Genomic DNA, 14182 nt, shown 5'->3' with positions numbered 1-14182 from the left:
ACAAGCAGACGGATCATTTGATGATAAGCAGCAGAGAAAATCATCCAATTGTTTATCTGGAAGAAGAGAGTTTTTTTTTTTAGACTCAGAGGGAGTATTAGACTCTTACTGACTAAAAACCACCCCGTTCCTATTCCTGTTCTTTGAGCCGGAGCCCCGTTAAACCCACTAGGTAGTCCGCAGCTCCGGGAAGTAGTTCGCAGCTCCCGGATAAGCACGAGATAGGTAGGTACTTTCCACCAGTTATGATATAAATCCCATATAAATCAAAACCAGGCACAATTCAAGTCTCTATACTATTACTGATTTAAAAGCCTCATCTGTCTTTTCCTAGTAAGAAATAAAGAGAAATGACTTTCCTAAAACGTGATGTAAGAAGTCACGTCTTCAGGAAACGAAAAGAAACCAAATTCAACCTTACATTCATTCAACTAGAACACAAAAAAGAAATTCTTCTTTCATACAAATCCAAGAGAATTCGATGTCGATCTGAAGTCAGGATCCATTCAGTGCCGTTCAAAAAACTTCAGCTAACTTTAATTAATTAAATTCAAAGCAAAAGTTCTGCTATTGAAAAGGGGTAGGAAGGCAATGATTGTTTTGGAATACTTTCTGTGACATAATTAGTGACGATTTGTTTTTAGACGGAGACGGTCTTTTAATTCCTTTTATAAGATAGGGCGACAAACGAGTGGACCACCAAATCAGCTTTGCTTATGTATATCCGCAACACAAGAGCAGTTACAAGCGTATTGCTGACATCTTTTTTTATATAAACACTTGGATTTTCTCCTATGTCGTGGGTGCATTCACAAACATACAATTTCATATACACATGTCACCCAGACCCGGTGCAACAATTTGCGGATGCATCTATAGGTCCATCTGCACATTACTGCACGTAATGCCACTGTACAATGTACACCCACTTTTCACCATTTATGTTATAATTCCCATGTAATAGGAGGTGAACCTATAGGCATATACCGGGCACCATTTCAGACTCAGTGCTACTACTGAGAAATACTACATTATAGTACAGTAAATTAACCATTTCAAATACAAACACAACATAAGCGAAATAAAAGCAAAACCTACATACATATGTAATGTTTTCAACCCGGATTTAAGTTGAGAACCAAACTCAAGGCAAATAACTCAAAACAGAAACAAGCAAGTACTGAGTGTAAACGCTCCAACATAAGTTTTAAACATATTTCCTCTTTTGTTTATCTTATTTAGCCGTTGCCTGGATTCTGAAACACATAAATATTCACATAAACTTGAGTTTCTACCGGGAGCATTTTGGACATTAATGTTTTTAGTAGTTTAGTATTTTAGTAATTAGTAGAAACATTAGTAACATTAGTAGAAAAATTTATAGAAATAGTATTTTAGTAATTTGTAATATTTTAGTAATTAGTAGAAACTTGGGCTTGTTTCAAAATGTGTGATTGTGTTCCTTTTAACTTAATTAATGAGTTAGCCGTGGTTAATGTCTCAATAAAGTTTATAAAATTATTAGACAAAAATAGCTTAACTGATACTTGGTTTAAGTTATATACTTTTTGTCTCATACGAAAAATACGTTAAATTTAAATATACACAATAAAAAAGGACACATAATTTGATCATTACGTGTGGCTTACATTAAAGATAGGCACTTTTTTAAGGTGAGAAAATCACCCAATGACTTCTCCCGCCTTGGGCGAGTTGAGAGAGAGTGTTAAACTCTTACTTACTAAAAACCACCCGTTCCTACCCTGCCTTTCGAGCCGGAGCTCCGGTAAACCCGTGAGGTAGTCCGCAGCTCGAGATCAAGAGATAGGTACCTACTATAAACCTATTTATCTTCGAAAAATAAGTATTTACTCAATGTAAGCTGTATGTAATGTAGGTAGATAAAGTGTCATATGATAAGGATAGGTAATTCCCTAGGAAACACCCTGCCTATAAAATTTAAAAGACGTGAAATGTTTGACTTTTATATATTTAAAGAAAGTCTTCAAACTCTGTTATGTTTGACTTCTTAAAAACCTTGGCAGAACGCTCCCGGACTAGACCGCAATGCGTTAAAAAGTTTCGCTCGTAAGGTATTTACATAACGATACCTATATATCACGATCGCTTAGTCAGCGTTTCTGAGGAAATGTGTAGGAGCGCGTCATAGGAAATGTACGTACTATTTTTATACCTGTAGCGTTGATGCAAACTTATATTGTAAATTGGGAAAGGTAATGTTTGTTTGTTACCTCTTTAGCATTATTCTATTCAAGCAATATTTTTGCATATATTCAAATTCAGTACGTTTATCGAAATGTCAAAAACGATACTTTTCTGTGAATTTTTTACGAGATCGCTTTTAATGACGTCATCAAATTTTTGTGTCAAATATCATACCTACTATTTCTTAAAAATTAGCTAGAAGAATTTAAAAAATATGTAAAATCATCAAATTAATGAATGAAAGTACGATTCGTGGGTTCGTTTACAAACATACAAGTTCACAAACACATGACACCCAGACCCGAAACAAAAATTTGTAGATCAAGAGAGATCAAAGAGTTGTTCCCTGCGAATCCACGATAGGCAGCTACCCAGCCACCGTGCAGTCATATAAATTGGTACTATATTTTTTTTAATTTTTGGTAACATAATTGAATCGTTCCCTTCTGTTTCTTATTGGAGTGACTATCCAAGAAGTTTCTTGTCAGATGTTCAACCTTAGTGTTACAGAACGAAATCTAGTTAACACAGCTTCAATATAATTGAGAAAGCGAAGGAATCTTAGTATAAAGTATGATTAGATTTCCACTGGACGCTTGTAATCTCCGCGTCGCCATTTATATGTACGATCGTGAGAGAACGTTTCTCACAGTTAGCTGAGATTTCAGTCTGGTCTACACTGAAAGCTAAAGAAAGTTGAGCTAAGTACGTGTTTCTTTGTACAAACATCAGGTGACCCGTCGGCTCATTTACCGCCTTATACAAAAAAAAAATGTTAGGTATCTATAGTCAACAACACATACATTGCAACTCATGTACTTGCTATGTATGCAGGTCAGAAAATAGAGATTTTGTATAATCAGTGGGTTACAAATGATGTCAAAATACAAAAAGGCTTTGTTAAACAGCATACAATTTAATAGGTACAACAATATAACTAATATATCTGTACCGAATCAATCTACTGATTGAAAGTACCTACTCTTACTTAATTCCTACTTACATATTTCGAATTCTACATTTTTCCTGTAATATTACAAACATACCTATGTTTCTAAATTACAAGAGGTAGCATCGCGAACTTAGTAGTGCTTAGTTAGCCGACAGTGTGTCTGCCCCTTTAACACGACGGCATTAAGCTGTGTTGATACAATCGTACGTGTGGACTTATCCTATTTATTTGCACTGTTTATTTTGCTTGCCAAACGACATATTCGTTTTAATTGATTTCAGTGTAGCCATATTGCAATCTAAACAAAACATTATTTATAAGATTAAGAGCTTTATCGTTTATGGATTATCGTATTTTCTATAATTTTTTAAGATCAGTCTTTTTAAGCCTTTGCCTTTTTAAACTCTCAAGCCAAAGGTTTTAAGCCTTCCATCAGAAAAGTGTTGAAACCAAATACTTCGCTAATTCCAGTCAGCGGTAACCTATGTGCGTGGTAGTACACGAGTTAAGAACGAAATGTCACCTCAAACCAGGATATTCTCCTAAACTATGAGCCATGTTTACAAACATTCACACACTAATCACAGTCAGTCCTTTTTGAACCTAGAAAAACTTTATGTATCGTCCTCCCGACGGGACGAGAGGGATATGTGGGAATCAGTGGGAGAAACCCGGAATACCCACTAAAAACCTAGAAGCGCACCTGCGTCGCCATAAGTAAGAGGGGGTCTGGGAGATCGGTTGAACCTTTACGACCAGCTCATTATACTCAGATCTAAAACAACATTACAATTTGTGTCTCCAGCAAGAGTCATTATAACTATATACAGTGTTTATGTGTGTGTGTGCGTGTGTGACCAGCTGTTGCAAAACTTCTCACAAGTTCGACTCAAGCTTTCATATTTGTTATGAAATTCGTCAAAAACTGAGACAGTATTTATTTATTTATTTATCAGTCTTCGTCCATATATGACTGGACCGGTGTTCATCACTACATATGTAGTATAAAACAAAGTCGCTTTCTCTGTCCCTAGGTCCCTTTGTATGCCTTAATCTTTAAAACTACACAACGGATATTGATGCGGTTTTGTTTTTATAGATAGAGTGGGATTTAAGTGTAAGTTTTATGTGGATAATATATGCATAATATATCACCTGCACCCATGCGAAGCTGGGGCGGGTCGCTAGTAAAACTATATAATTGACTACAAAATATAAATCTACTGTTATATTACTTGGCTAGTAATTTAAACTATTCTAATTCAATTTGAACTGTACGTTGAGTTTCGTTGAGAAAACTTATCAACTGCTCTGTGTCGGAATCTAAGTTATCCAATTAGGTGGGTGGTTCATTTTTGTTACCAAACTTAATATTAAATAACAACTTTTGTTATATATTAGCTACTTACACATATTGAAGGGAAAATAGTACATTATTTATCGTCCAGTGTCTACCTTTTATTCACGTAAAAATGAAGAAAAAAATATATCTTATTGCTCGAATGTTTACTACCGAAGAAGTTTCGGGTTCAACTCCCAACTCAGATAAAATATTATTAGAATGAATGAATGACATAATGTGCACCTCTGCCTACCCCTTCGGGAATAAAAGGCATGACGATTATAACATTAGTAAGATTTTGGTTTCTCTCAATAATAGACACTCGTGGTTCTGAATTTGGTTCAATTTGTGACAATCAAAAATAACTTACAAAAGTAGATAGCACCATCATGTTCAATTCATTAGAGAATACCTCGGTCTACCTACTTCTTGAAATTGAAGGCGTACAATAGTAAATTACCTACATATTCACTAGTAAAACTAAAATATTTTACACATGAGTGTACTTAGAATAATTTAATATTACGATAGAGACAATATAAGCAGACGGGTACACTCACACACATAAATAGGTAAAATAAAGTATTTATGTAAATCATAGCAGATAGCACGGGCACCAGATGTAGCTACCATAAAACTTGTTTACTAAAATAGCAAAACATTTTAGAAATATTATTTTGTATGTAAAAAATTGGTACTTTTGTAACAGCTGCTAACTTTAATTATAAGTATTATTTTGGTGGTACAAATAGTTTTTTATTGTCCAACGACTTCTACCGCCTTGGGCGAGGCGAGAGGGAGTGTCAGACTCTTACTGACTAAAAATCACCACGTTCCTACTCCTGCTTTTCGAGCCGGAGCCCCGGTAAACCCGCTAGGTAGTCCGCAGTTCCGGATCAGGCATCTACCCTACTGGGCCCTATCTGTGGTGGTCTTATGGCTCTATGAGGCGAGTGAGGAAAGCAACGCGCCGCACTCACTGTTCCCTAAACCACTAAAGTCATAATGATGAACGAAAATTAATACGTTAAGAAAATATCATTACCAAACCAAAATTCAAAAGCTTTATGTCCTATCTTAAGAGCAGAATCTTTCGTCTCATATAAATATGCCTTTGAAATCCCTGATCTTTTTACGAAACATGAATGGAAAGGTCCCGTACACGATTTTGACCCTTATGCACATTAACTGAAGAACTGAATTCAGATAAAAATATTTCAGGAAGTCTTCCGTGTTTGGCAAAGGGTTTTTCAAAAAGGTTTGTTATCGTGATTGGTCCCTTTTTTCTACGGGGTTTGGGGTATATAATGACCTCATAAATAAAACTAAACAAATTTTTGCACGTGACTGTACAAGGTATGTGGAAATTATCTTGTTTTATCGTGCTTGCTGTCCTGTTTTGTATCCAACGTATAATATGGAGAAGTCTAATGTTTTAATAAATTTTTCTAATAATTAAATTGTTTGACCCTAATTTCAATTTTTAAGTTGTAAATATTTTAGTCATAGTTCTTATTATTATTTAGTCTACATGTATTATATTTTAAGATGATTAATTATTAATTAATTAATTATTAAAAAAAAATGTTACTTTAAAATAAAAACTTTTATAGTATTTAATCACCCCATTTTGTGACTAAGAATAAAGAATTTATAAACAAAATACATGTGTACAAACATACATAACCATAAAAAATATGTATAAAAATAATAAAAAAATACATAAATATTTATAACAATATTCACAACAAAATTCTAAACATCAAAAAGAGACTTGCATCGGCCGGGAATCGAACCCGGGCCGCCCGCGTGGCAGGCGAGCATTCTACCACTGAACCACCGATGCTTACGTTTCCATAGCGAATTTAACCACCACTATTTGTATTGAAGAAGATACTCTTACAAATACCTTTCTCTTTATTATTACAACAACCAATGATTAACAACAAATAACTACAGAATGAACCAATAGGAAGATGCGAACTCGGGAGTTTCAATTATTATGATTACAAGACATTTTTTTTAGTCACTCACGCTGCGTGTCAATGTATATTATGTACCTATGTGCTTACTGTTATAAATAGTTGTGAGTTATATAAATATTTACATAGTACTTGGGAAAGTATTTATTCGCTTAATTAACTTTTTGTCTAGAATTCTGCACTGCCGAATTCGTGTTGTAAAATCTCTGAAGATATTTTTGCTAACACACTACCGAATTTTAAAAAGACTGCTGAATTACCTATAGCTTTTTTATGCGAAGGTATTTTTTTAATTTAGTTTTTTTTTTGTTTTTAGTCGACTATTTCCTTTATAACCGATACCTCATAAAAGTGTCAACGTTATGTAATGTTACAGTGCATGTTGTGATACCTTACAATGTTATGCATTTACATTAATTGTTACGTAACTGTTTAGATGTAAGACGCGCCGCACGTGTGGTGGTCTGATGGCTTTTAGGCGCGCGCAGAACGCGACGCGCCGCAACTAGGTAATGAAACAAAATTGCACTGGATTGATAATCAATTGCCTAAGGGCTATAAAGGTATCTCAGATCCTTATTATGTAGGTTAATAGGCGTTCAGACTGCACGTATTAGCGCGGTGGCTGGATCTAACATGGCTGTCGCGCAACGTGTAGCGTGTTCGATTCCTACGCATGGAGCAACTCTTGGTAGTGATCAACAAATTGTAGTATATCGGGTCTGGGAGTAAAAAAAGGAATAGGTAGGCACATTACTAAGGTAGTACCTACAGATACCATGAATGAATTCGACTGGCCCTTATAAGTAATTTAATTAAACAATACCCAGCAACAGATTGTACAGTTATGAAATTTTTGCAATGTAACGAATGATAAACTTTTTTAATAAAGCTGCTTGAAACAGGTATTAAAATGAGGACTGTAGCAAAATATGTTTATTTTTTTAATTAAATACTTATGATTTTCCCGCCGACGCCGCGTCGCGTCGTTGTAGGGCAGCCATTTTGGAATTATACGCCATATTGAATTGACGGATGGAAATATGTTTTAATTTATTGAAAATACTTTGATATTTTTAACAAAATGTTATAAAAAAGTCTAGACAAAACATTAATTGTTTTGTCTAAACTGCACATGGTGTATACGATTATCTCAGATACAGAATTATTGTTTAAAAACTAGTTAAATTATAGTTTGTGCCCTCGAGAATATTAACTGCCGTACTCAGAGACATTTAATGATTTACTTAAACTATTCTTTAGTAACGAGTTTGTTCTAAAACAATTGCTAATAAAGACTGGGTTAAGTAACCATTAAATGACTCTTGATTATGCGTATTGCAGTAAGTACCATTGTACATAATGAAAAACATTTTTTTATTATATTTTTTCTTTTCAGGAAATGGAAGTATCAACTATACCTTTGGGAACAACTCTTCTTCGAAAAATCTGCATTTTATAGCCAGCATCGCAATGTTTAAATGAATAAAAATAGATACTAACTCAACTATTATCATGACTACCAAATTTAATATTTCCCAACAGACACCATTGAGAAAAAATACGACATCTTACTAGAAGAGAGAACCGCAAAACGTTTTCGATCTATACCTACCTACCCATAAAACAAAACTAACAAATTTTCCCATGGCAATAATGAAAAACTGGGCTCCACTAAAAACCCAATTTCCCTTTACCCTCAAGAGCAATTTATGGCAAAAACTTAGGGAGAATAAAACAACGCCATCTGGGTCTTTTTATGACTTCGCACTTGTTTTGAGATCCCTGCATTATAGTTTGAGTTCTCATAAAATATTACGGTTAGATCATTGGTTAGTTGTATACCTGTCTGTTAGTTTATTGGTCGTTTAGTTAAATCGGGTTTGGAGTATAAAACTTTAGTAGGTATTTATTTAAATAACGGTCGTTTTTGAGATAGTTTCTAGCTATCGTTAGGTTTTATGGATTAGGTATCTTAATCTATAGGTTTTTTACCGTAAAGATGGATTTGATTCAAATGTTTGGGTTGGGGTAAAAATTTAGCAATTACATAACATACAAAATAGGAACACAGTACTTCAAAGAGGCTGCGGACTGGCTAGCGGGTTTACCGGAACTCCGGCTCGACAAGCAGGAGTAGGAACGGGGTGGTTTTTAGTCAGTAAGAGTCTGACACTCCCTCTCGCCTCGCCCAGGGCGGGAGAAGTCATTAGATGATTTTTCCCCCTTAAAAAAATAGTACTTCTAAAGAGAGTAGACAGGGATCTACCGATCAACATATTCATTAAAGAAACGAGAAGAAAGCGAGTGTAGCATTATTCTTTATATTCAAGCGTCTGGTCTACCTAAGACATCGTTCAAACCACTATATAATATGTTACTGCATCTAAGTTTTTGCACAAACTTACATCTCCCTGTCGCAGCTACTACCAGATGACGGCAAAAACGTGCAGAAGGGGTTGCCATCAGCAGAAATATTTTCTACTAAAAACAGGATCTCTCTACTTGAGAGAATATAAATGTTTGAACTTGAAGATAGTGATATTTATTTATTTTTTATACTTCTATCTTTCTTTGAGTATTTCTCATATTTTGATTCCTAAGTAGGTAGAACTAAACAAAAATGTCAATCACACGTCACAGCCACATGCATACCACCAGCCTATAAATAAGTAGCCAGTGGTGATCAAATGCCTCTTCTCACACGGAGAAAGTTTGTGCATAATCACCACGCTTCATTTACTGAGTGACTGACTGACTAACAGACAAGATACTTACAGCCCAAACTACTAGACATAGGAAGCTGAAAATTGGCATGTATGTTCCTTAATGAGTGTAAGGGAAACACTAAGAAAAGATTTTTCTAAATTCCCACGGGAACGGAAAAACGGGAATCACCTATTATTAAGTACTAAGTCGCTGGCAGAAGCCAGTCAGTAATAAGTAAGCATTTGATTCTCACATTGAACAATCATAAACTATAGCAAAAAGCACTCAAAAATTAAATAAAGAACAAAAGATATCCACAGAACAAAATTATTATTTAATTAATACAAAAAGATAAAAACCAATAATGAAAGCGCAGTTATCGGCAGACTCCGGGCTTTTGAGCAATTTAAAAAGCAATTTACTGAGTCGAGAGTCTAAGATGAAAAATCTGAAAATTCATTCGTGCGAATGTTTAATTCATTTTGATTTATTTCATATCTTAAGTTAAAGAAGAGAATTTGATATAATAACTGTCTTTAGTGGATTATAATTGAATTGAATTGATTATAATAGGTAAGAAAATTCAGGCTTTATTAAAGAAAAGACAGGCTGTTACCCGCGGTTTCAACCACATACTGCCGCACCCAGAGACATTAAATTAACTATTCCTTAGTTTCGGTTTTGTTCCAAAAACAATTGCTATTAAGTAACTCTGAGTACGGCGGATAGTCGAAAGAAAATAAATGAGGACTAATGTGGCTAGAGTTGGCTGAATCAACTAAGTACCTACATAAAGATTTTCACATAAAACCGGTTTAATACTTTTAAATGATTTCTATTTATTTGACAATGTTCTTTATTCATAGTGTAACAAGAATTTTCAATATTCTAAAGTAAATATTTCTATGAACAATGCTGACATCTTTACGGCTATTGTTAACTACATAATGAACGCTTTATTAAATTCTAAAACAATGAACTTTATATTAAATGAACTATAAATGAATCAATGATACAATGTTGCTTTTAAATGCCAGAATAAATTAATAACTTTGGTTTTATTAATATTGCTTTTATAAACTGAAATTGAATGTTATTGTAGCTAAATTAAATATTCCCAGACGCAGACTGAATTCAAATAGAAATGCTGGTATTCAAATAACATTTTATTCGAAAATAAATTCTGAATATAATCTATGAATACAATATACCAACATTGTAATAAAATCATACTACAAAAAAAAACAAATTCATAAATTCTGTACTTATATTTAAATTTCGAAAAGCAAATTCGAAATTCATAACGTTATTTTATTTGAATTTGGAACGCTAACTGCTATTCCGTCGACCTCATTATGTCTGGCTGGATGTAAAAAATATTCACGAACGAAATGTTCATATGAGCTTAAATCGTACATTTCAAAATTATACCTAGATTTCAATGAACGTTTTTTTGAATGAACGAGTGTATGAATATTGAAGGGGACTTTATAATGCTGTAAATACAACTTCAGGCGGGCTTCAGGTCAATGGAAATCACATTAAATCTGCGAAGGCAAACAGTAAAATTTAATTTCAACTGGGGTCGGAGCGAAACATGTTTGAGGAATGCTTTTTGAGTTACTTCTTGGAAGGCATACTAATATAATGTTTACAGTTTTATTGTATTTATGAGTTACTTTGTTAAACATTATAAGTAAATATGTATGTGTTTTGGAATATTCTTTGTAATTTGGTCCATACTTTAGTCACTGAATAGCTCGTAATTGATTAGTTTTAAAAGCCTTATTCTCCTTACATTTTTTTTCAGCCATGGTTGTCTCACTGCAAGGCAAAGACCTCCCTACCCTCCTTCCACTCGTCTCTTTGTAGAACTTTCTGTGCCTCTCTGTTTCTAAATTGAGTTTAAAAACGAAGTAAAATGGAATACCAACTTCTTAATTCAAAAAACTATCACTCCAACTCTTTGCTTTCAAACATGGCCGCCACAAAACCGTTAGAAATTCAAATAAAATTGTCAAGATATAAGAATGCATTTTAGCTGTGTTGACAGCGCTGTGTGACACATGGCTCCTTCCGGGGTGGGCAGACTTCCAAGATGTCAGGACATGTCGTGTGGCGTCGAAATAAAAGAAACTTGGAAGGTTGTTGGTACGTAAGGTACGTGTATCAGAAGTTTGCAACGTACCTACATATTGCAGAGATTTGTTATTTTTGTGATGTAAATAGGTGCCAAGTACCTACAAGGTTTCGAGATACATTCGGTTCTAATTTGCACCGGGGTCGTGGTAGTCAGAACGGGGGGCAGAGCGGAATTTGGCAGTAAAAGTAGTAATATGTATGTGGTAAAAGTGTGATGACTGTTGATGAAGCGAAAGAGGTATGCAAGAATCGTATCAATTGGCGCTCCATATTGTCTGCGTACCTCCATAGGAGACAGGTGTGAGGTTATGTATGTATGGAAAATTCTGATAACCATTTACACCAACCACTCCTACGCAACCTCTTTACTAAGAGTTACTTAGCGTAAAGGAGACTAAAGACCATGAAGGTGTTATAAACTGCCGCGGTTCGGTAGTTGTGACATGAATGGCAAAATGTAGGTGAACCTACGGTATACCTCTGGGAAATAAAAGGATTGATTCGCTCGTAGTGTTTGACCGAAGGCCTATTTTTGGCCGAAGCCGAAAGCTTATAATCTATCAGTAATTAATTTTCTTTAACATTGTCTATTTCAATCAATATTGAAGGTTTATATTGACTGTCTCAAATAGATGAGCATGCAATGTGATATTTGACAGTGACTCCCCGCGGCGTCTGTAAACACGACCGGCCCGTCGCTCTCTCAATCTTTCGAAAGAGTTCGTTCAATCTCGACGGTTAATCGGATCTTCGCCGAAGATGTTCTTTTTACGGTTGCTCAGACTTTCACCGGCCGAATGTAGTCGATGCCGAAGCCGAAGCTTTAATCAGACACTATTTGTTTGTAAAATGCTAATCCCCAAATGAATTAGAAAATATGATTTTACCTACATAGCTACAATAATACACAAAAGAAATAAATATGTATGATAAGAACGGTAAAGTTTACTATCAAATGGGTACATTCATGAAATATGTATGATGTAGATAATATGTATAATATCTTACATCTGTTTGTTCGTAGATCTTGAACACGTTAAAATAACAGATAATATTGATATTCTAGGAAAAACTATGATTAAGTAACTCATGAATAATTATTGAATAGATTCTCTTTTGTTTTCTTAGATAATATAGACGATGGTATATAGCATGTTAGGAGAAAATCTTAGTACCTATTTTTGAGGGGAGCATCTCCCGCACTTCTCCCGCATTAGGGTGGGGCGGGAGGGAGTGTCAGACTCTTTTGGACTAAAATCCACCTCGTTCCTACGCCTGTTTTTCGAGCCCCGGTAACTTTCTGGGTCATCCCCTTCTGTGGTGATCTGATGCTTCATTGAGGTGATCCATAGTCCTCAGCTCCGACTCGGGCGTCAGCCCCACTAGGGCACATCTATGGTGATCTCATTGAGGCGATCCTAGTACGTAGGTGCGGCACCACAATATTTTAAAAGTTAAATTCACTAAGAAAGTCGCGTAATGCCGGAGCGAGTTTCTAGTTCATTTCAAAAATAATTTATTTATATTCAAATACCTACCTATAGACGTACCTATGTATGTCGAGTTTAACATGAAAATATAATACTGATCGTATGCAAGATATTTACGTATAAAATAGACAGTAATATGACATGTGACCTCCTTTGACACAATTTAAGAATTATTTTGTTTGTTTTTTTTCCGATTTTATAAGGTGTTTATCAGTTTGACATGGTTTGACAGTATTTTTGTGGCCATTTGTAAAGAGTCTACATATTTTGGTAACAATAAAAAAGACTGCCTCGTTGGCCGAGTGGTTGCAAGTGCGACTGCCGGGTAAGAGGTCTCGGGCGAAGTATTACTGGGCATTTTTCGGTTTTTCGAAAATTTCTCAATGGTAGCACGGAGCCTGGAAATGTGCCCGGTATATGGCAATAGACACACCACCTATTACATCGGAATTACAACATAAATTGTAAAATGTGGGTGTACATTGGCATTACTTGCCATAATGTGCACCTCTGCCTACCCCTTTGAGGATTAAAGGCTTGACGTTATAAAAAATTAATAAAAAAGGCTGTAGGCGTGCTATAGGCGCACAAAAAAATAAAGATGTCGTTTTTCTAGTTTGTATAGGCATATTTTTTTTACAACAAAGATAAATATAATTCATGATATCTTAGATTCCACGGCCTACTTCATTAATTTTGATTAAATTCTAAAAAAAAACAATCAATTAAAACATGACTTATCTACTTAATTAATTATCAACATAGATAAGAAAGAACATAATACATTAAAAAAATATACAAAAATAAATACGAAGCAAAAAGAGATGCATCGGCCGGGAATCGAACCCGGGCCGCCCGCGTGGCAGGCGAGCATTCTACCACTGAACCACCGATGCTTATTCTAACTAAAATAACTCTCCACTTATAATGTAAACATTATGATTACCTAATGAAGATGTGCGAAGCACCTTTCACCAATATATCAACATACTTATGTATATACGTGATTTATGTTTATATATATAATTCATCTGTACGTGTGTATGTCACTGAACTCCTCTTAAACGACTAAACGGATTTTGATGAAACTTTTTGTGTGTGTTCAAGAGGATCTGAGAATGGTTTAGATTCACAATTTTGTCCGCTGGACAATGTTTTTTTAATTAATTTTTAAGTTATTAGTAGTTGTTGATTTTGGAATGTTTTACATCGGATCCGACGGACGGCGCTACCATCGCAGTGTCAAATATTAATGACGTTAGATATTGTCATAACATTTGAATAATAATTTTCATCAAAAAGGTCCAGAATGTATTATTTTTTAAAAAAAGAATAAAAT

At 34.7% G+C, this 14182-nt stretch overlaps 2 non-coding genes across 2 annotated transcripts; both read right to left on the bottom strand.

Annotated features, from left to right (window-relative positions):
* Positions 1–6295: 6295 nt before the first annotated feature.
* Trnag-gcc (transfer RNA glycine (anticodon GCC)) lies at positions 6296–6366 on the bottom strand. The gene has a single exon. It is a non-coding gene; the product is annotated as a tRNA-Gly (tRNA).
* A 7302-nt stretch (positions 6367–13668) lies between these two features.
* Trnag-gcc (transfer RNA glycine (anticodon GCC)) lies at positions 13669–13739 on the bottom strand. Its single transcript has one exon. It is a non-coding gene; the product is annotated as a tRNA-Gly (tRNA).
* Positions 13740–14182: the final 443 nt, after the last annotated feature.

The sequence above is a fragment of the Spodoptera frugiperda genome, chromosome 30, assembly GCF_023101765.2.
Source record: "Spodoptera frugiperda isolate SF20-4 chromosome 30, AGI-APGP_CSIRO_Sfru_2.0, whole genome shotgun sequence".
In the NCBI taxonomy this organism is placed as follows: domain Eukaryota; kingdom Metazoa; phylum Arthropoda; class Insecta; order Lepidoptera; family Noctuidae; genus Spodoptera; species Spodoptera frugiperda.
Note: the sequence above shows the minus strand (reverse complement) of the source record. Positions and strands in the feature narration are given on the sequence as shown.